The sequence below is a fragment of the Epinephelus fuscoguttatus genome, linkage group LG23 (assembly GCF_011397635.1).
Source record: "Epinephelus fuscoguttatus linkage group LG23, E.fuscoguttatus.final_Chr_v1".
NCBI classification, from domain to species: Eukaryota; Metazoa; Chordata; class Actinopteri; order Perciformes; family Serranidae; genus Epinephelus; species Epinephelus fuscoguttatus.
The window spans coordinates 2,460,742-2,485,054 of record NC_064774.1 but is presented as its reverse complement, the minus strand read 5'-3'; the positions used below and the strand labels follow the sequence as shown (position 1 = coordinate 2,485,054).

Below are 24,313 nucleotides of genomic sequence, written 5' to 3'. Positions count from 1 at the left end.
TATATACCTGAGTGTTTCACTTTGTTCCTCGTCAGTTCGTCTGGTTCATCCCCGTGTTCATGGTGTCCTTCCCTGCTCCGTTTCCTGCCTCTGGTCTCTTGTGTTCTGTTTTGGATTTCTTTCCTGAGTTCGTCCCTGTGTTCATCATGTTATCCTGGTTGGTTTTCACTTTAGTTTTTGGTTCTTCTTTCTTTTGGACTTTTAATGACCTGTTTTGGATGTTTTATTTTTATCAGCATTAAAGCTGGTTTCCTGTTTAAACCTTCAACCTGCCTGCTGCTCTGCATTTGGGTCCTTCCTGAACTGATATATGACAAACAGGGGCTTGAGACAGAGCCATGATCTGTTTGGAGACCAATAACAAGTTAAACAAACGCACACATTTAGATATAAAACATCAGGAAGCATCACGTGAGGTGTGCTTTTAATCTGGTGGAAGGATTTTTCAGTCAAAGCTGAAACAACAAAGACGTGATGGATTATAGTGTGACTCCAACAGAACTGACACCAAAGTCTGGCTCATTGAACGCTGTCACTGACATCATGACCTTTGCTTCTTTTATATTTTCCTTGCTTGGTGCATGTCTACAAACTGTATGATAGTCCTGCCACTGTGAGCTGAACAGAGAGAATGTAGAGTGATCTTGTTTGATTAAACCAGACGGATGGGTCTCAGGCAGCTATGTGTGACAAAACAAAATTCCTATGAATAAAGGGAGGAGGTGCCAACAGGAGGGAACACTGAGAGTCTAAAGTCAGTGTGTTCAGACTCCATTTTAAACTGGACAGAGCAGTCAGAGGAATACAGGTCGTCTGAGACACGGTGAGTGTTAATACTATAAAAATAATGATTACTGTCATTATTGATTAATCAGCTGATTTTTATTCTGATTCATTGTTTATTCTGTTATAGGGGAGAGTGGGGTCGCACAGTGCCGCCTATTTAGCAAGGTAGAAAGAAACTGTGTCATCCACCATGCTCAGCCACACCCTGTTCACTTTCAACCTCAACATGGAGACCGTCTGACTATTGCTCACAATTTATTCACAGTTTTGAAATCTACAGCATGGAAGTAAATGTTTTGGCTCTTTTGTCATTTGTCTTCTACCATACTGTTTTTAGTTGTGCCACATACAAAAATATATGGTTGGAAAGCTGATTTTCAGGCCTATCAGGTTGTACTAGTGTTAGCTGAATGTTTGTTGGGAGCTAACGCAGGAGTCCAAAGTGTGTCTGCTCTCCCTGGGACAGTTGGGACTGTATTGTTTATAGTTCCTACCTTGTTACAAATCAATAACACGTTTGGGTTGGGCTCTAAAAACCTGATAAATAGTTAGCAGACGCCTGTATCTGTTCAGAGATCAAATTATTTTCATTACTGTTCAAGTAGTCTGTGAGTAATCAAAGGTTATTTAGTGTCAATACAAAAGTGTCCCAACTGACCCCGCTCTCCCCTACTGTATGTCATAACAATACCCAGCCAATATGTAATCATGTCCTATAAATAAGAAGTTACTGACTTCATCACACTGTGTATGTGTGTTACAGTTCTCTCAGATTTGGGAAGATGGCTGATTTGGAGGCAGACGGGGACAGATCAGAGTCTCCAGTGTCCAGCTGTCAGCTGTCTTTGAAGAGTGACCACAGTAAAGGTGACGTTCCAAACTTCAGTAATGAAGCTGGACCCTCAGACACAAAGTAAGAGACTGTTTCTACTGTAAACTGACCTGAAGATGATTCTGTTTTTATTATTATCTGATAATCTACACCACAGCACTGTTTTTATAATGACATGAGGTATTGTTTTATTCAGTCATCGGGGATGTCCTGATCAAGTTATTTGGCCCTGATCAGAGTCCTTTAAATTTGGCTATCTACTGAAAATAGAATATAACAATAAAATATGCAGTTAAATAGAGCACAGTATATAAGAGCAGCACTGAGAGAAGAAATAAGAAGGAAACTAAATTACCTGTATATTTACAAGGGTGTTCAGATAAAGGAGACACGTAGCTGCTGGTGGGTAAAACACAGGCAGCGCCAACGATGATACTGTTTGAACCTGGTCTTTACAAGGACTAATAATATGTGTCAAACATTTGTTGTTTCCACAGACAGAGAGCAGAGTCTCCAGTGTCCAGCTGTCTGTCTATGAAGAGTGACCGGTCCAAAGATTATCCTCTAAACTTCAGTAATGAAGCTGGACCCTCAGACACAAAGTAAGAGACTGTTGAAAAACATGAGGCAGCTTTTTGCGTCTCACAGTGGAGCACAACATTACTCAGGAGGTTTTCATGAAGCTCCACCATGAGATATTTGAACTGCCTGTGACTGAGTGTGTGAATAAAGCAAATAATTTTCAGCACAGTTTGCAGGACGAGATCTAAATAATGTGTTCATCTCCACAGAGAGAAGAAGAGGAGTCATGTTTCTGTGGAGGAGCAGCCGTCCTGCTGTAGTTTGTGTCAGGACGTCCTGAAGGATCCAGTCTCTACCAGCTGTGGACACTGGTTCTGCAGACAGTGCATCAGCTCATACTGGGACCAGTCTGCTTCATCAGGAGACTCCTCCTGTCCCCAGTGTGGAAAAAGATCCAGAACAAGAGCTGGACTGCAGACAGCCAGTCAGACCAGCACTGTACAAAGTAAGACTGTACATCTGTCTGCTGATGTCATCATGTCTGAAAACAGGATTCTTCTTGGTTTATTTGTGTTGTAAAGTGTAGACATGAAAGATTTTATCAAACTAATGTATAAAACCTTCATTTGTTTGTGTTACTTGTTTTAATGTTGGTCATGAAAATAATCAGAGTCCAGATTTATTTCTTTAGTCTGACATGTTTCCTTCTCTTTCAGCAGACAGTGGTCTGCAGGAGGTTTTAGATGAACATAAGATCAGTGTGAGGAGGAGATGTGAACGTGTGACTGAAGGAAGTGATGAAACAGGAAGTGAAACCCTCCTCAACAGGATCTACACTGAGCTCTACATCACAGAGGGACAGAGTGAAGAGGTTAATACCCAACATGAGGTGAAGCAGCTTGAGAGAGCTTCTAAGATGGAGACCCTCCATGAAACTCCAATCAAGTGTCAGCACATCTTTAAAGCCTTACCTGAGCAACAGAAACACATCAGAGTGGTTCTGACCAACGGCGTCGCTGGCGTTGGAAAAACCTTCACAGTGCAGAAGTTTACTCTGGACTGGGCCGAGGGTTTGGAAAACCAAGATGTCAGTGTGGTGATTCTGCTTTCGTTCAGGGAGCTGAACTTGATCAGAGATGAGAAGTTGAGTCTTCTCACTCTGCTCCGTGTTTTCCATCCAACATTACAGAAGGTCACAGCAGAGGAGCTCGCTGTCTGTAAAGTTCTGTTCATCTTTGACGGCCTGGATGAAAGCAGACTGTCTCTGGATTTCCACAACAATGAGGTTGTGACTGATGTCACACAGAAGTCATCAGTCAACGTGCTGTTGACAAACCTCATCAAGGAAGCTGCTTCCCTCGGCTCTGGTCTGGATAACTTCCTGACCTGCAGCAGCCAATCAGATCCCTCCTGCATGTGTTGACAGGGTAACAGAAGTACGAGGCTTCACTGACGCCCAGAAGGAGGAGTACTTCAGGAGGAGAGTCAGTGATAAAGAGCGGTCCAGCAGAATCATCTCACACATGAAGACATCCAGGAGCCTCCACATCATGTGTCTAATCCCAGTCTTCTGCTGGATCACTGCTACAGTTCTGGATCACATGTTGACTACAGAGCAGAGAGGAGAGCTGCCCAAGACCCTGACTGACCTGTACTCACACTTCCTGCTGGTTCAGACAAAGAGGAAGAAGCACAAGTATGATGAGGACATGAGACCAGTCCACAGGAGCTGACGGAGGCTGACAGGGACGTTCTTCTGAAGCTGGGGAGGCTGGCGTTTGAACATCTGGAGAAAGGAAACATCATGTTCTACCAAGAAGACCTGGAGCGCTGTGGTCTTGATGTCACAGAGGCCTCGGTGTACTCAGGAGTTTGTACAGAGATCTTCAAAAGAGAGTCTGTGATCTTCCAGAAAACAGTCTACTGCGTTAATCTGAGCGTTCAGGAGTTTCTGGCTGCAGTCTACCTGTTCCACTGTTTCACCAACAGGAACACAAAGGTACTGGAGGACTTCCTGGGGACAGACGAGGATAATTACAGATCCCTGGATGTCTTCTTACAGAGAGCCATGAAGAAATCCCTCAAAAGTAAAAATGGTCACCTGGATCTGTTTGTCCGCTTCCTTCATGGCCTCTCTCTGGAGTCCAACCAGAGACTGTTAGGAGGCCTTTTGGGTCGGACAGACAACAGTCCAGAAATCATCCAGAGAGCCATCAACAACCTGAAGAAGATGAACACAAACAAGATCTCTCCCGACAGAAGCATCAACATCTTCCACTGTCTGCTGGAGATGAACGACCTCTCAGTACATCAGGAGATCCAAGAGTTCCTGAAGTCAGAGAACAGATCAAAGAAAGAACTCTCAGAGATCCACTGCTCAGCTCTGGCCTACATGCTGCAGATGTCAGAGGAGGTTCTGGATGAGTTGGACGTGGAGAAATACAACACAACGAGTGCTGGACGACGGAGACTGATTCCAGCTGTGAGGAACTGCAGAAAGGCTCGGTAAGTGGTTATGAGTGAAAGCAGTAAAGTTATTACTCCATAAACAGATTGTGTGAGGTGTTTTATAGAATCAGACATGCAGATAATACCTGAGTTTATTCACCACTATGTGTAGGAGCCAAATGTGTTAAGTGTCATAACATTTGTGTGCTATTCACTGTTTTGAACACGGGGTGGCGCTGTAGTACCAGCCTATGCTCTCACCTACAAAGGTAGGAGGAAATCTGGTGACGTCAGGTGTTGAACCCGGAAGGGCAAATGGTTTTTGACCGCTGTGGCGCGGAGGGATGCGGGTGAAGCTGTGTGTTTGGTCTTCCATAGAGTCAGAGAAGGTTAATGTTCATGTTAGGTGCAAAGGAAAGCAATAAAAGTATTGTCATGCTGCAACAAGAGCTGCCTGTGGATTCTTGAAGAAGCGACACTGTCACGGTATCTCAAAGCGAAGCGCGTCGACCAGGTCACGCCGGGCTAAGGCACCTCAGGAGCTAGCATTAGGTTAGCCCCTTTATTCTGTCAAAAACCTGCACCAGTTGGAACCAGTGAGGAAGCTTCAGCACGTTTTGGGCGAGCCAGGAGGCGATCCGGGAGGACGAGGAGAGCTGCTGGGAGCTGTTGGTTTGCTGCCGCGGTTTGGAGCCAGGTTTGCTGCCGTACGGGAGAGACGCGGAGGAGCTAGGTTGCTAATGCTAATGCCGGTTGTGGAGCATCGGACCATCGCACGGCGCCCAACGCAATACAAGGAGGTATGTGTAGCGCTACACTCTTTGATGGCCATTTAAATTGTGTGCACACATAGATAAAAAACCAATGCATTGGTAACTGGCGCGCGTGGATAATAAATTTTGCAATTGACTCTCGTTTCGTTGCGGCGGACTGCTAATTGACTGACTGTTCATTCAATATGGAAATGCGCGATGCGGCGTCGGACATAACCACCAGGACTGATGCGCAAACTGCTAGTAGACCCGGTAGTGGGACTAGCGGTGTTGAAACTCAGACTCAAAAACGGGTGGTTAAACTGACGGCTAAAGCGCTTGCCGAGAAATTGGACAGGTTTCAAAATGGCAGAAAGGCCAAACTAAATAAAGCAACTACTCTGAGAAATGTAATTCAAAATTTAATGTCAAAGGGTGAAAGCACTAAGGTTCAAAATGCTCTTGATGATCTGATTGAAATGTGTGAAGAAGCAAAATGCATGCATGATTCTCTGTTGGTTTTGCTGCCATGTGATGAAAGAGAAAACCATGAAATATGGTTCAAAGCCAAAATGCTTTCAAATGATGAGTGTATTGCTAATGTGAAAATGTGGGTTTCTTCCGATGAGGGTAATGCACATGAAAATGATGCTGATGATGATATAAATCCAGATGACAGTGTTTCAAATGTTGGTAGCAAACATTCAAGCCAAAGGAGTGGTAATAGTGGAAAATCAAGTACCACGTCCTCTGCTAGGATTAAAGCTGAGGCAGAGAGCTTCACTCATTGCCCACATTGCAGCTTTAAAGCGAAACATGCTCTGGAAGAGGAGGAACAGCAGCTGAGAAGAAGGAAAGAGCAGCTGAAGTTGGAAACTGAGCTAGCTGCCTCTGCTGCTAAGTTGGCGGTACTACAGGCCTCTAACTTGAAAAGCTCATCTCAAGCATCTTTAAATGGCATGAATTCTTATGTGGAAAAGGAACAAAGGAAAGGGGATGTCAGTGTCTTAAACCCAAAGGCAAAGGAATTCAAGCCTGAAACCTGTAAATCAACACAACAAAATGACATGACAAAAGTGTTATTACTGCATGATAACACAATGGATGTGCGTTCAAAGGAAACTGTTCAATTGTTAAAAAACACTTCAAATCCTCAACATATTCCCAATCAACAGCAACAGGAAAACAATCTCTTGGGAATGTCACAGCCTTTTCAGGATCAACTTGCAACTGCTCACATTAAGGATGAGGAAGTAAAATCTGCATATCCCCAACCAATCAATCAAAATCCATCTGGAGACCTTCTTGCTATCATGCAGAGGCAAAATGAAATCACAGCAGCTCTGGTACAGCAGCGGTCACTGTCTCTACCACCAAGAGATATCCCCATATTTGATGGTGATCCTCCAATACAGAGCCTTCATTAAAGCCTTTGAGCAAGGAGTGGAGGGAAAAACAGGACAAGCAGATTGCCTGTACTACTTGGAGCAGTTCACTAGAGGACAACCACGGGAACTGGTGCGTAGCTGTCAGCATATGGCTTCTGAGCGTGGCTATGCAGTGGCGAAGGGTCTGCTACAGGAACATTTTGGAAACCAATACAAGACTGCAACTGCGTATGTGGAAAGGGCATTGGCCTGGCAATCAATAAAATCAGAGAACGTGAAAACGCTCCAGGCCTATTCCTTATTCTTACGCGGCTGCTGCAATGTAATGGAGGAACTGGAGTACATGCAGGAGCTTGACATGCCTGTAAACATGAGAGCCATCATTTCGAAGTTACCATACAAAATGAGAGAACAATGGAGAACCAAAGCTCACGACATCATGGAAACAACAGGCCACAGAGCTAGCTTCAGTGATTTAGTCACATTTATTGAGCGTCGTGTCAGCATTCTTTCTGACCCTCTGTTTGGTGACATACAAGATCAATCAATTAGTGCCGCTGGGAACAAAGCTCTCACCAGATTCAAGTCACAGCCCAGAAACAAGGTTAAAGGAAGTGTTGTTGCCACCACAGTAACATCTACCACCACCATGGAACCACCTGAAGAAGTTAAAGAGCCAACATTTCATCCAGGGAAGGCCGAAAGTGTAGGATGCCTCTGCTGCTCTCGGAATCACTCATTGGAGGGGTGTAAGCAGTTTAAGATAAAGAAGCACAAGGAAAAACTTCTCTTTCTGAGGGAAAAGGGGGTTTGCTTTGCTTGCTTATGCGTTGGTCACATGAGCCGGGATTGTGAGAAGCGCTTGACATGTCAAGTTTGTAGTCAAACTCATCCCACCGTGCTTCACATCAAAAGGCAAATTGCAGCTCTGGAACAGGAAAGAGAACCATCTAAACATTCTGGTTCACTCACAACATGTGGACATACAGGGGCCGGTAAGGACCGGTGTGTGTTATCCATCCTTCCTGTAAAGGTCAAAGCATCAAAGGGAAATCACATCATAAGTACTTACGCCTTCTTGGATCCTGGCAGCTCAGGCACGTTCTGCTCCGAACATTTAATGCAGGAGTTGAATGTTACAGGAAAACGAACCAACTTCCTGCTGCGTACAATGGGACAAACAAAGGTGACTCCAGCACACTCGTTATTTGGTATAGAAGTATCTGGTCTTGACAGCAATGACTTCTATCTTCTTCCAGAGATTATCACACAGCAGAAGATGCCAGTCACTACCGATGACATGATCATATCTGAGGACCTGTGTAAGTGGCCATACTTATCCAAGGTGCACATCCCCAGCATAAAGGCAAATGTTGACCTGTTGATTGGAACCAACGCACCCAAACTTTTGGAACCGTGGGAGGTCATCAATAGCCAAGGGAATGGCCCATATGGTGTTAAAACCGTGCTGGGATGGGTGGTTAATGGCCCGCTGGATGGAGGCAGTGATATGGACCAGGAGCTTCACTCAGCTACAGTGAACAGAGTGTCTGTGTGTAAACTGGAAGAAATGCTGGCAAACCAGTACAATCAAGAGTTCAACGAAAGAAATTTAGAGGAAAGGCAAATGTCCAGAGAAGACCTCAAGTTTATCAAAATCATGGAAAATTCAGCAGTTCTTAAGGAGGAAAGTACTGTTTGAGATTGCCCTTTAGGAAAGGAGAGGTTTCTCTGCCCAGCAACTTTGCAGTGGCCAATCAGAGGATCCAAGGATTGAAGAAGAGGTTCCGTCACGACAATCGCTTCCATCAGGAGTATGCAAGGTATATGCACGATCTAATTAGCGAGGGCTATGCAGAGCGAGTACCTCAGCAACAACTGTGTCGTGACAGTGGGAAGGTGTGGTACATTCCTCACCATGGTGTCCACCATCCAAGGAAAGGATCTCTGCGTGTGGTGTTCGACTGTGGAGCCACATTCCAAGGTGCTTCTTTGAATGATGAACTCCTGCAGGGTCCTAACCTTACCAGCTCGCTGCTTGGTGTTCTTACTCGCTTCAGACAAGAGCCAGTAGCTTTCATGGGAGATATTCGAGCCATGTTTCACCAGGTGAAGGTTCTAGAAGAGGACCGAGATTTTCTTCGTTTTCTCTGGTGGCCAGGTGGAGATATCACGAAGAATCTTGTGGAGTATAGAATGACTGTGCACCTGTTTGGTGCTGTGTCTTCTCCTAGTTGCAAGCTATGCATTAAGGAAAGCTGCAGAGGATAACCAGTCCGTATTTTCAGTCGAAGTGTTTCAGGCAGTGAAGCAAAACTTCTACGTGGACGACTGTCTGAAGAGCGCAGCCACAGAAGCAGAAGCAATCCAAACAATAAAAGATCTCATTGCTCTGTGTCGAAAGGGAGGCTTCATCCTGGGAAAATGGATCAGCAACAGTCGAATTGTTTTGCAAGCCATCACTAAGGATCAAAGAGCCAAGGACCTGAAGGACTTGGATTTGGATCAAGACAAACTTCCGATGGAGAGAGCTCTGGGCCTACAGTGGTGTGTGGAGACTGACTCTTTCAGATTCAAGATGGAGATTAAACATCAGCCCCTCACTAGACGTGGCATGTTGTCAGTCAACAGCTCCATTTATGATCCTCTGGGTTTCCTGGCACCAGTCACTTTGCATGCAAAAATGATGCAGCAAGAACTCTGTAGGAGAGGTTGTGGATGGGATGATGCCTTGCCACAGGATATCTTAAACCAATGGCGAAGGTGGATTGAGGACCTGGATCTGCTGACTGCATTCAATGTGGACAGGTGCATCAAGCCAGTAGACTTTGGACTGGTCAAGCACGCCCAACTGCACCACTTTGCAGATGCCAGTGAAGCTGGATATGGAACGGCAACCTACATCCGGATGCTGAATCAGAAAAATCGCATCCAAGTCACCTTTCTGCTTGGTAAGGCCAGAGTAACACCACTGAAGGCTGTAACCATTCCCCGACTTGAGTTGACAGCAGCCGTCCTCGCCGTCAGAGTGGACGCAATGGTGAAGGCAGAATTGAACATCCAGTTAGAAGATTCAGTATTTTGGACTGACAGCACTTCAGTGTTGAAATATCTGAACAATGAGGACAGGCGCTTTCACACATTCGTGGCCAACAGAATCTCGACCATTAGGGAATTATCTGAACCATCACAGTGGAGACACGTCAGTACTAAAAACAATCCAGCTGACGATGCGTCGAGAGGAATGAAGGTCTCTGATTACTTGAAGGGCAACAGGTGGCTGAAGGGTCCAGCATTCCTTTGGAAGGAAGAAGAGGATTGGCCTAAGACTGTGTTGGATGTCACACTGGATGCCACAGACAAAGAAGTCAGAAAGGAGGCAACAGCCAATGCCATCAGGTTGTGTGATGCTTCTAGTCCTACAGACCAGCTCATTACCTACTTTTCTGACTGGCGGAGGCTCAAAACAGCAGTCGCCTGGATCCTTAGGTTAAAGGCTCTGTTGTTGGAACAAAGTCTCCTAAGGAAGCAGTCAGAAGCTTCTGTGGTGGATTCTTCTAAGACCTCTAGTCAGGACGGTTCTGCAAAGGGAGAGAGACAGCGGATCACATCTCAGCCTAGGAGCAACATTTTGACACTGGATGAGCTATTGAATGCAGAAGTTGCTATCATTCGTTTTTGCCAGCAACAGAGGTTCAGCGAAGAGGTTTCTGCTCTGTCATCGAAAAGAGCAACAGTGAATCGACAGAGTCCCATATACAGGTTGGACCCAGTTCTGGAGGATGGACTGTTGAGAGTCGGAGGAAGATTGAGCAGGGGATCAATGCCAGAGGAAGCTAAACATCCACTCATTCTCTCTAAAGAGCAGCATGTTTCTATGCTCATTCTTAAACATGTACATCAAAGTCTGGGCCATGGAGGGCGAAGTCACACTCTGTCTACTGTGAGGAGGAGATTTTGGATTACCAATGCCAATTCAGCAGTTAGGAAGATCGTTGCTGAGTGCAACTTTTGTAGACGCTACAATGGAAGAGCAGTTGAACAAAAGATGGCAGATCTTCCTGAGGTAAGAATCCTTCCTGATCTACCACCATTTACCAACACAGGAGTAGATTACTTCGGACCAGTCGAAGTGAAGAAAGGAAGATCAACCTGCAAACGCTACGGTGTTATATTTACCTGTATGGCGAGCAGGGCTGTTCATCTAGAGGTGGCACCTTCACACTAATGTCTAACAGGATAAAATAATGAAGTGATGAGATTTTATATCCAAAAGGTCAAAGGTCAACTTCACTGTGACATCATAATGTTCTGCATAAAACACTTCTCTGGTCATTATTAAACGTCATATCTCAGGAACAGAAGGGGAGACATTTGGTCAGAGACTGAGTTGGTGACACTGATCTTGAAACTGTGCTGATTGTATAGATCTTCTGTGCTGTCGGGTTGAAGATGTGTGTGAAGCGTCTGTGTTTTAGAATAAGTAGCTTCTTTGCAGCAACATCCATATTTGAATCATTGTCTACTGTCATGGACACATATGAGTCTGGACAGACATGGATGTAAACTGTAAGTGTAACTTGACTGGTGAAGCATACGACCACGAGGCAGTAATTCTGGTCATGAATCAGCTTTTAATTAGTTTGAATTCTTTGTGTTCTTTTTTTATTCTTAACTATTTTCAGTCCATCAAAACAGGATATTTCAAACTGTTTCATCATCAAATCCATAAAGTAAATACAAAGTGTCTCTTTGACAATAACAGATTTTCTAATATATGTGTCATGTCAGATTTAGTTTCAGTGGAATCTCAGAGACTTACTGTGAAGCCGTGGCCTCAGCTCTGAATTCCAACCACTCCCATCTGAGAGAGCTGGACCTGAGCTACAACATCTCCCTGCAGGATTCAGGAGTGAAGCAGCTGTGTGCTGGACTGAAGAGTCCAAACTGTAGACTGGAGACTCTGAGGTCAGTTCACTTGCTTATGTAGGTGTTTGTTTGTTTGTTTTTGGATATATATAATATAAATCCTTGACTGAGGTTATAAAGCTTTCAGTGTTTTCAGAAATGTTGTGTCTTTCCAAATGGCTGAACAGTTGGTTATGAAAGGCAGAGAAATGATGGTTTAGAACATTTAGACACCATCAAGTTTGAGATTTATCCAAAGAGAATTTAACATTCCTGAGGTTCTGAGGTTTCTTTGTTTTCATGTTAACGTCACATAATCATTTGAAGTCACAGACCTTTAGACTGCAACAATAAGCAAATAAATAGTCTGCACTGGAAACATCTTGGACTTTAAGGACAGGTTGATATTCTTTCACACTCACACGCCCATTAGGACTGCACCATTAATGATCTGGATTCATACGTCTATGTGATCTCATTTCTAAATGACAAGCATTCACTGGCTCCTGTTTCCCTATGCATCCATGTGTTGACTGATGTGCTGTGGAACAATCCCAGTTGCTATCAAGTGTTTCCTCTATCAGTGGGATCCCCCACCCCCCTGAAAGAAAGCAACTATTTTATTGATGGTATTTACCTTGTTTATGTGCACTGCTTTGATTTGAGCTCAGTGTGAGAGTCTTTACTGTGTTTTCCTGTCGCTGGGCTGCGTTTCTCTCCCTCCTCCCACACAGGTGACGTTACTTGAGTTAACAGCCTCTGGTTACATCACTGTAAGTGGAATAAAATCTTCCAAACGTGTCATTTATTATTGTAATCCACCTAAAAGCAAAGACAGACACATGTGGACTCCAAACTAGTGGACTGAGTTGGTGACACTGATCTTGGGTGTCCACCTTGAAATGATGTTGATTGTATAGATCTTCTGTGCTGTCGGGGGACAATGGATGTGAAGCATCCATGTTTTTACAGACATGGATGTAATGAGAAACTTGACTGGTGCACAGAGGCATACATGTTATTATAACAGACTCTGAAGATTACGTCCAGCACTTTAGTAAATGTTATATATAAGTCAAGCACGTTGATATGTCCTATGTTAATGTCATCTGTTTAAAGCCCTGTGTAGACAGCAAGCATCTCAGACGTTTTGTTATCTTAGCCGTCATCTTGACTGTAAGGAAGTCAGGAGGGACAACTCCAGCGGTCACAGCTGAGCAACATGTGTTGTTGTCTAGAGTCACAGCTGTAATGCAGTCGTCTGGCAGAGGTCTGCACTCTACTGAGTGCACTTTGTAGTTGATGTCTGTAATCATTCCTTCTGTCCATACTGTCTGTGAAGCAGTCCCTTTATAACCTGACTCCAGTGTTACCAGATGGAGGACAAAATCCACAGTCTTGTTCTGTGTCAAAGTTCAGTTTAAACTAATATGAGGCTTCAGCTGTCTGAGTTACAGTCAGTATTTAGTGTTTGACAGTGTTTTTCTTGTTGAGCTGCAGAGGAGGAACAGTAACTCAAAGAGGGAGTTTGGATAACTCAGACTGCTGAAGCTTCATATTAGTTTCATCTGAACTAGGGCTGGGCGGTATGACCTAAAATTTATATCACGGTATAAATCGAATCGCTTCATGGTAACGGTATATATCGCGGTATAAATTTAAGTGTAAAAGTTATAATAGAAGTGTTTCTGAATGGGTTTTGTAGTCCCTTAGCAAAGCTAAATTGATAAAAAACAACAACAACAACAAAAGCAAAGATATAATGTATTTTTTAGAGCATTTATTGTGCAGAATGCAGATCTCAAAACTCAAAATTAAAACCCAGTACTCTATGGTGCAAAATGTCCCCTGGGATCTATATCAAAAGGTAATTTCCTTCTTTTAGCAAAATCCTAAATTACTGAGTTGTGTTTTTTCCACCTGGACCTTTATGCTCTGCCATTTCTCCTCTAATCATCACGCTGTAACCTGTGACAGGCTGCTATGATACCACAACTATCACACATTCACATATGGAGTTTTTTGTGGAGCCCCTAGCGTCACATAGGTTTACATTACCAAAGGTTTATGACAAACTCTCTTGCCGAAAACCAACTCCCGTGTGCGCACAGTGAGAGAGGAGAGGGAGATAGGCTGTGCTGCTGCCAGAGGAGACACTGAATGAGTTCCCTCTGAGCGGTAAGTCGCTAAAAGAGTCTGAGAAGTCCGGGGCTGTTCATAAGACATTAACTCACTCACTCACAAGTTCTCCAGCAACACATGTTGCACGTGCTACGCTAAATCACGGACGTGAACCAGCTCCTCTTGCTCCGCTGTCTCTGTGCTCGCAGCCATTTTCACACTGAGGCAGGTGCGCTGATGTCATCGACGATAGGACGGTAGAGCGCAAATCTCTACCGTGGGCCAAATTTATATCATTTCTACCGTCTACCGCATATACTGTGCAGCCCTAATCTGAACTGATGAAGACATTTCTTACAGTGTAGCTGAGTTAAGAAGAGACCACTTCACACTCAGTATGGACAGGAGGAATATTTACTGCCACCAATAACTCTTTTAATGTGCATGTGGCTGTTGAACAAACTTGAACAAATGTGTCCCTCTCCTTTTTATTCCATATACAAATACAGTATGAAGGTCATGTAAGAAATGAATGAATGAACAGTTTTTAGTCCAACGTGTCTGATTTGATATTGATCCTCTAAATACAGACTTGACTGAGATCAGCAGCATGTTGTTAATCTGTGTTGATATGAATAGGTGAATGAATGTTGTGGTGACATTTGGATGATGTCTGTAGAAGGCTGACATCATGATGATCCACAATAACACAATGACAAAGTCACTCTACTCAGCTTAGGGCAAAGCTCATTGATCAGGACATAGTAATGTTGAGCTACACATTTATCACCTGAACACATCTGATTGTTTTATTCATGATTTTTATCTTCATCATTTATTCTTTATTCAGACTGAGTGGCTGCAGGTTGTCAGAGATCAGCTGTGTTTCTCTGGCCTCAGCTCTGAAGTCCAAGCCCTTGCATCTGAGAGAGCTGGAGCTGAGCTACAACAACAAGCTGCAGGATTCAGGAGTGAAGCAGCTGTGTGATTTTCTGGAGAGTCCACACTGTAAACTGGAGACTCTGAGGTCAGACACCATTTTTTTACTCCTGTGCTGAGATTATTATGATGTGAAAGTTGTGTTGACACTAAACTGCAGACATCAAGTCAAGTCAAGTCAATCTTTATTTATATAGCACATTTCATACACAAAGCAACACAATGTGCTTTACATAAAATTACAATACAATCACAACACAGTCATAAAAGTGCAAGTGCAGAACACACACTCACACTCAAACACACACGCACGCACGCACACACACACACACACACACACACACACACACACACACACACAAGGAATTTAACCATAGACGGTTTTAAAAAGTAAGGTTTTTAACCTGCTTTTAAAGGTGTTCACTGTGGGGGCCTTTCTCAGGTCTTCAGGCAGGGTGTTCCATCTTCTTGGGGCATAAGTGCAGAAGGCAATCATCTGCATAATTATGGTAATTTATGTTGCGTTTCTGTATAACGTGTGAGTGGAAGCATATAGAGGTTGAATAGTAGTGGTCCAAGAATTGAACCTTGGGGTACTCCACACGTAATACCCACTCTGTCCAAGGCAAAGTCACCAATGGACACAAAGAACTGCCTTTCCTGTAGATAGGTTCTGAACCAATTTAGAACCGGGCCAGATAGGCCAACTCATTTTTCGAACCTCCCTATTAGAATATTACACCAGGGCCACACCACCCGCAGAAGCGCTGCGAATAGCCTCGAAGCACCTCGAAGTGAAGCCAGTTTCCTTTCAGCGCCCATGTTAACCGATTGTGTCATCCACACCGCTTCGCAGCCGGCCCTGCAGCGATCGTTTCGGCATCTGGTCTATTTTCTGCGCGAGCCGCATATATATGTGTGTGTGTTTATATACATATTTTTATACAGTCTATGACATATACTCATTACTAAGAAGTAGACATACATGTACAGTTGTTAGGAAAACATGGCATATAATTTTATGAGGTTATTTACTTACCCATGATGGAAAAACAGCCCCAAATGTGACAGAGACAACAGCTGGGAGCAGAAGCACTTGTCGACCGGTGTGGAGAAATGCGCGTCTGATATGAACAGGCTCGCGCAAGAATTTTGGTGCACTGCGCTTCGCAGCACTTCGTTGGCAACGTGGCCCTGGCGTTATGATCAACAGTATCGAAAGCTGCGCTGAGATCCAGGAGAACAAGAAGTCTGTGTTTATCTGCAGATCGTTTACAACTTTAATAAGTACCGTTTCTGTGCTATGGTGAGATCGAAAACCGGATTGATAGATGTCAAGAAGGCTATGTGATGTTAGATACTCATTAAGCTGAGAAAAGACTGTTTTTTCGAATATTTTGCTGAGGAATGGTAAGTTGGAAATGGGCCTATATTTAGCAATAACTGTTGCATCAAGGTTACTCTTCTTCAGAAGTGGTTTAATAACAGCTGTTTCAAGTGCTGCAGGAAAAATGCTATATGCTATGCGACTATACTGTCTAGTTTTTCGAAATCTATAATGTCAAAGTGAGACATAACACAGATAATATTCCTGGAGAACTGGAGTGTACAGTAGGTTCATTTCTGGATCTTGAGGCACTAATGTCCCACCTGATGGCAATAATTTTGTTATTGAAGAATGTGTGAATTGTTCACATTTTTCAGTGGACAGCATCTCTGATGGGGTTGAAGATGGTGGATGTACAAGTCGATTAACAGCAGAGAAGAGCACTTTAGTATTATTGATATTTTCATTTATTTGATTTTAGAAAAGAATGATTGTCTGGCCTGTTTAATTTCTTTGTTGTAGTCATCTAGTGTGTCCTTGTAGATTTCATAGTGAACCTGAAGTTTTGTTTTTCTCCATTGTCGTTCTGCCTGGCGACACTTTCTCTTAGACTGCAGAACAGACACTCCATTTCTCCAGGGGGCTTTTTGCTTTTCTATGTTTTTAGTTTTAAAGGGTGCAATATTGTCAATGATATTTTGTATTTTGAAGTTGAAGTTGTTCACAGGATACTCATTTGGTGATGCTGTGAACAATGACAACTCATTTGCAGTTTTTTTAAGGTTTCAGTTGTGTTATTACATACATACATACAATGTATAGATACAGCAAGGTATTCAAAAGATGTGAACTCTCCGAGGGTGATTTCCTTACAGCTATACATATTAGAGAAGATGGCACCTATTCCACCGCCTCTCTTATCAGATCTAGTTGTATGGATAAACATGAAGTTGGGAGGTGCAGTTTCAATGAGTGTCACTGCGCCATTTCTGTCCAGCCAGGTCTCAGTCAATAGGGTGAAGTCCAGGTTATGAGTATTAATAAGATCATTTACTAAAAATGACTTATTGTTTAGCAATCTGAAATTTAATAAAGCCATTTTTATTTTTTGAGGTGTATGGCTTTTTGGGGGACTGACAATTAGAGTCCAAACCAGTCGTAAGTTGTTTAAATTCCTGTTTGCTTCAGGGAGATTACGGGGTCTGTGTCTATGGTAAATAATTACAGGAATTTTTATAGCAGAGTGACAGTCATTAGAGTGATGGATCGGACCCACCAAACATCAGTTTCGCAGTGTGTGGGAGGAGTTTGACGCAAGTTCCATGTTCATGGCAAGAAGACGTGATCCATGAAAATTTGGATGTACTCCATCGTGTCTGAAGAGGTATGGGCGGTTCCAGAAAGTAGTAAAGTTGTCAACAAACAGTATGCTGAGCAAGCAGCAGTATCCCTTGAGCCATGTATGAAATTGACAGACACGTCTGAATTTGAAATCTCCAAAGCTCAGGCAGGGTAGTGGGCCTGAGATGATGAACTGACGATCTGATTGTAAAAGGCTGTTGATGAGATTCCTGAAGTCCTTTTTAAGTGTCTCTGATTGTTGATTCCTGATATCGTTAATTCCCACATGGAAAACAACGGTTGAAGCAGATGGGTTTTGATCCAGCAGTTGTGGGACTCTGGAGTCTATATCCTGGACTCAGGCACCTGGATAGCAGAAAGTTTCACAAGGTGATGTGTCAAACCATAAATGAGCCAACAACAAGCATGGATGGAGGTCCGAGCCGAGTACTCGGTGGTTGATGGATATGGCGGAGCTCATAGCCGAAATCTTCCTAGCGTGAGCAGCTGCTGTGTCAACATAACTGGACAGCAAGGAGTCCTTCTTCCGCAATTCAGCAGAAAGCCTACAGATATCTTCCTTGAGGTTGGTGACCTCTCTGATAGTGCATGCATGCCGCAGACAATATTGATAGGGCATGCTGATAACATATAAACAGCAGTAATGTTATCCACAGTCCCGTTTGCTAGCTGGGTCCTATGCTAAGAACAAGTCGGTGTTGGCAGCAACAAGCTGTCCCGATCCGAGACACGTATATCAAAAGATCTGGGCCTCCCATTACAAGAATCTTTTACCGTGACAAAACATATGGGTAAAAGCAACCAAGATCAGAAAAAGAGTATATAAAAGCATAGCTTAAAACTGGATAAAATTGTCAATTTGTGGCAGAGTTTTAGGCGAAACACAGCACACACAGCACAAAGTGACTTACTCCTGTCCTATCAGGCTGATATTATACTGATCCACAATGAAGTCTATTTGTCTTGCTCAGTGGTTTAATCCATTGACTGTGGCAGAGCAATGTGGAGCTAAAACCTTAAAGATAAACTCTGCAGGATCTTCCTTAAAAACAGTGTATAGACTCATACAGAAATAATCCCTCTCAATCATCACTTATGAGCCACTCTCAGTGTTTTGCTGGTGTATTTATCTACAGAGACTCTGCTCTCTGCCTGTGTTTTCTTACTTTCTTCTTATTGTCTGTGTTTGGGAAGTTTCTGGGCGTGTACCCCCACAGCGCTCAGGTGAGCTCAGGGCTTTATAAAAAGGTGGTGACCAGATGCCAGACTGTAAGCAGCAGGAATCAAAGAGATACAACACTGAAAGAAATGCAAATTTAGCAAGAAGAAATGCCAAACAAGAATGAATCTGGGGTTGGCTTTTACTTTCACTTTCACTGGCAAGTGTGTTTACAAACTGTAACCAACAATCCTGCATAGTATACTGTAAACCTTGCATTAAAAGCAGAGTCCCAGTTAAACGCGCAGTCCCTTTTACTAGCCCGCTGTGGCTACACATTTTGACGAATAAACACCTGTCTCAATTAGAGGCCTGCTCTGGTTGCCAAGCAGTTCATTTCTTTTATAGAAGTTCTGCAGATGTATAAAACTGGGTTGTTGGCTTACTCAAATTATGTGTCAATTCCTCAAATACGCAGTAAGTTACTCATATAATGTCAGTCCATCCTTGGATCAATAGACTCAAAAGGGTTTTTCATAAAAATTAATCCCAGTATTGTATTGTTTTAACAGGATAAAGTGGTGTTGTGTTGGTGTGCCGGGTCCTGTAATCCTAAATTGCTGCAACTATCTCTGATGTGCTGTCTGTTGGAGCTACATCAAATGAATAATTCAGAATTCATAATTGATATTTTATCTGAAGCCTGATTTTTATACACGTAATATTCATACTAGTTTAAATAAACAGTTTGATTGTATTTCCCATCTTTGCTGAGCAACAGTTTTGTATGAAAGGATTTAAAGGCCTGTCCCAAATAGACACCTGCTGATATCAGTGATTTATGCAAATATAAGCTCGGCTACTATTTGAAGTTTTACAGTAACTTAAATGTAAGTCAAAAAATGAGTTGAAAATTCACTCCTTACCTTCAAACACTTGATTTCAACTTAAATTGACCCTCATGATTCTTTAAATAAGTGATTTGTGTTTGGCTGCACAACATAAGTTAGTGATGATGGAGCCACTGGTGGAGCTGGCAGAGTTTAAGAGGTGAAGTCACTACATCTTTATTGAAGTAGCAGCACATTGTCAATGATATTTATGAGAGCTGTTTCTCACTTTTTGTATTTTCATCAGGACATAGTAATGTTGAGCTACACATTTAATAGACTCACAAGTCAGTCTTTAGATGCTTTGCTTATCTAAAGACTGATGACTTTCTCCCTGATTTTGTGTTTAGATGGGCAGATACAATTTCAGAGTTTAAAACAACTCCCTACATTGCAGAACCAACAGTAAATCTGCAGGGCGGTCCTTCGGTGGCTTGCTGAACTCTTGTGCTTGTAAACATAGTCCCACTAGAGTGGTATTTATTCAGTTTTAGGAAATCACGATGTCTGGAAAGCATCAGTGGCTGCAGCTGACAGGGACAGCTAACAGCAGCAGCAAAGGTAACATCAGGACGTCATCTGTTAAAAACCTCCCGTTGTAGGATACGACATGAAACTACTCCAGTTAGCTCAATAATGTTGTAACTAAGACATCCCCTGGAAAAAATATTTTCTTCAAGGATGAGCACACGTTTGATAAAACGGAGTTAAATCTCTCGGCATCCATTTTCAAGCTCTCTGTGTGTTTGTTTCCTTGTGGATGAGAAAAGGGGGAGCGCACATTTCTGGGAGGGCGTGTCCTTTTCAAAAATGCAAGAGGCGTTGCTTTGTTGCCGGCCGTTTTCGCCAGTGTGTTAAACACACTTTAGAAAGGAGTGTCCCCAGACTATCAGAAGGCGGAGATCTCTGATAGTCTGGTGGCGAGACTACACATTTAACACCTGAACACATTTATTTTATTTATTTATTTATTTATTGAGTTGAGGCAATGCACATTAATCAACATTACTGCATTGAGCATCAATGTAAATGTGCCAGAGTTAGCACAGATGCTAAATTTCATCTGTAGTCCCAAGGCAGGTACCTACACAACACAGACACAGTAACACTTTAAAACCTCACAACTACAAATCATACGATAGACAATTACAAAACAAAACACAGGCAGTCAAATCAAAACAAACAAAACACAGGGACAAAACACATCTGATTGTTTTATTAATGATTTTTATCTACATCATTTATTCTTTATTCAGACTGAGAAACTGCAGTTTGTCAGAGATCAGCTGTGTTTCTCTGGCCTCAGCTCTGAAGTCCAACCCCTCCCATCTAAGACAGCTGGAGCTGAGTGACAACAACCTGCAGGATTCAGATGTGAAGCTGCTGTGTGATCTGAAGGAGAGTCCACACTGTAAACTGGAGACTCTGAGGTCAGTAGAGGGTTGGAGTGGGTCCATGCTGGTTTCAGCAGTATTATATTAGACACAGTTAGTATCAGAGCAAAGATCCAGTACTTCCTGTAAACCTCAGACCTTCTCAGTGGCTCAAAGAGGGGAATGGTGACAGTCTTCAGGAGAGGACAGAGAGACAGACAGAGAGAACAGTCAGCCAATCAGATCAGAAAGAAGCTTGTTGAGATCATGTGTTTAAGTTGATGTGAAGACGACTGTTGTTGTGTTCATGTCTACAGGAAGTGAAGCTGGATTACAGCTGACAGCATCACAACATGTATAGAGACAGCTGTCCTCCTTCATCAAACCCTATGCTTTTCTGGTTTTGTGTGTGTGTGTGTGTGTGTGTGTGTGTGTGTGTGTGTGTTTTATACAATGAAGGATATTCATATTAAATGAGCCCATAATGAGGTAAATGTAAGTAAAAGTAATCCCTGTGAACAAAAAACCTCAGAATACCCTGTGTTCAATGACTTTTTCTACTGAAGCTAAGATTTCTTTATATGGTCAACTGCTGTGTTTACATTACGTGGCCTTTACTGCTACATGTAGCTACATGCTAACTTCAGGGAAACCTGTAATCTCTTGTTGATGTTGTAAGTTTCTCTCCGATGTCGGATCATATTCTTGCTAGAACAACAGTTTTGTTTAGAAGCTTTTATTGCTGATTTTCACAGTAGAACATGCTGATATTCTCTGTTAGTCATTCATTGGCTGCAATGATGGTGCAGAAATGCTGAGATATGGAAGACCTGAAGAACGTTCACTTAGACGATGAACTGATTAGAGATTGTTGGTCAAAGGTCACTGCGGCTTCACACCACATAGTTTTGGCCATAACTCAAGAATTCATTCACTAATTATGACAAAACTTCACACTAATGTCTAACAGGATAAAATAATGAAGTGATGAGATTTAATACCCAAAACGTCAAAGGTCAACTTCACTGTGACATCATCATGTTCTGCATAGAACACTTCTCTGGTCATTATTAAACGTCATATCTCAGGAACAGAAGGGGAGACATTTGGTCAGAGACTGAGTTGGTGACACTGATCTTGAAACTGTGCTGATTGTATAGATCTTCTGTGCTGTCGGGTTGAAGATGTGTGTGAAGCGTCTGTGTTTTAGAATAAGTAGCTTCTTTGCAGCAACATCCATATTTGAATCATTGTCTACTGTCATGGACACATATGAGTCTGGACAGACATGGATGTAAACTGTAACTGTAACTTGACTGGTTGGTGAGGCATACAGATCAGTCAATCACAGCTGATGTGTTGCTGTTCAGTCTTTGGATGAACATGTAGAACATTTAACATGATATATCTGTCCATCAGTCATTTGTTCTAACAGACTCAGTAAATCCATCATTAAAGTGAATCCCTCTGTTTGTGCAGCCATGATGCGTTCAGGACTCTCAGCAGTTTATTTCCACTGTGTACTTGAGTGAAATCTGCAGAGTAAACAGACTTGATGCCCAAAGTCTCTGCAGGTCTGTGAGCTTCCAGCTCAGTGTGTTCACTCCAACACGTTAACATGAGAGCTGGAAGGAAGCCGACTACGCTACACAGCCGCTCCACTCTGCTCTGAACAGGAAGTCCCTACTGGTCTTTATACTGGATGTGCTGCATCACTGACTGACAGCTGGTTTATAACTTCTCTTATCTTCTTCTCTCATCAGCTGGAAGACAACTGCAGTTTGATAAACAGGACGGTGGATGTGTTGAGAGGATCAGCTGTGTCCTGATGATCCAGAAGGAGACTCTGACTGGACCATGTTACTACACTGAAACTCCTCCACTCCTTCTGCTCTGCACTCAACCACCTCCTCCACCCTCCACCTGGACCTCACCTGAATCTGAGTGCAGATTTTTACTGTTAATGACGACATGGGGTCGGACTGGGAGCAAAATTCAGCCCTGGCAATTTTCCACATTTTACAGTTGTTGTCCTTTATGCGTTTGATTTGTATTTTAGACTCAACTCTGCTCTTTCTGTCTTTATTTCATTTGTTTCTTTCTGCTTCACTTCTGACACCACATGGACAGAACCACTTGAAGGGGTGGGGGGAGATGATGAAAGTCCGTACCAGAACGACTGTGATTGGTTTAAAGAAGCAAAAGCAATCCGCAGTGTTTTCCTCCCATATATATATATATATATATATATATATATATATATATATATATATATATATATATATATATATATATATATATCAGAAACATAATAGATGATTGCAGACCTTTCTCTGGTGCTGACACAGCGCTGTGGAGATAGATCTGGCTCTGTGAGACTGCCACACTGTGGAAAGATGGAGAACTGATGTTCATTTTCTTGTTCTCCTGTATCTCAGAGGTTGATGTCAGAGTGCACAAGTCTGCATGTACGTTGAATCATTCTCATCAGAGTCAGATTATATTTCTGTAAATGTCTTCTTTATTCTTCTGTATGTTCAGGTTATTTCATATGAATCATTATATTCTGTAACTGACTGCAGCAGAAACCAGTGTGTTGACACAATAAATCAATGAGTGGGGGCTGTAATAAAATGTCAGAGCCTCCACCTGCATGAAATTGTAAGTGAAATGCTTCTTTGTTATGTCACAAAGAGAAATGATGAATAACAATGTTTTTATTATTCCACATGTTTCTCAGTTGATTCAATTCAGAGGACTCTGAAGACCTGCTCGTTTGGGCCACAATAAAGAAGGGAGGGCCACACAGAAAGCTTAAGTTCTCATGCACTGTTTGAACATGTACTGAAAATTAATGTACCACAATTTGATTTTGGTGGTAGATGTATCAAAAAACACAAGACTATTCAACACATGACTTTCCCTTAAGAGACCAGTGTTTGGTACTTTGTGAAACCAAGTCAGCTTTGAGTTATTTTAAGGTATGTCGTTGCCATGTTTTTGTTTTGTTTCTTCCTTAACCTAGCCACATCAACTTTACCTGCCTTAACCTAACCTATGTAACTTTCTTTATGTACATGTCATCTGCGAGTTGCTATGTTCTTTACAAACCATTGTGTGTGCAATCACTGCATGAGGATATGTTGGTGTTAGTTCGTTTCTGTCATAACAAATCTGCAGCTCTGTTTTCCCTGCAATAATCATCTTAAAGTTCATTGTCTCTGCAAGCCTACACATATGATAGGTTGACACAATTGACTTTTGACAAGATTATAGTAGCTTCTTTCTTTGTTTTGTGTGTTAATGTGGTGATTTATTTACATAATTCTGTAAAAGAAATAAAAAGAAAGCTCTGTAAAAGACAAAGATAATGTATCTGCTGTGGCTTCATCTCTAGACACTCACCAGGAAGGGGAGGCTCTTAGCTTCATACTTGGGTTGTATTTCAGTCTCGTGTTCAGTCAGCAGCAAGAAAACATGGAGGTCACATCTGTCTGCACCAAACT

General features: G+C 42.6%; 1 pseudogene; it reads left to right on the top strand.

The window, feature by feature from the left end:
• Nucleotides 1-728: 728 nt before the first annotated feature.
• Nucleotides 729-24,178, top strand: LOC125883946 (NLR family CARD domain-containing protein 3-like; annotated as a pseudogene).
• The last annotated feature ends 135 nt before the right edge of the window (nucleotides 24,179-24,313 follow it).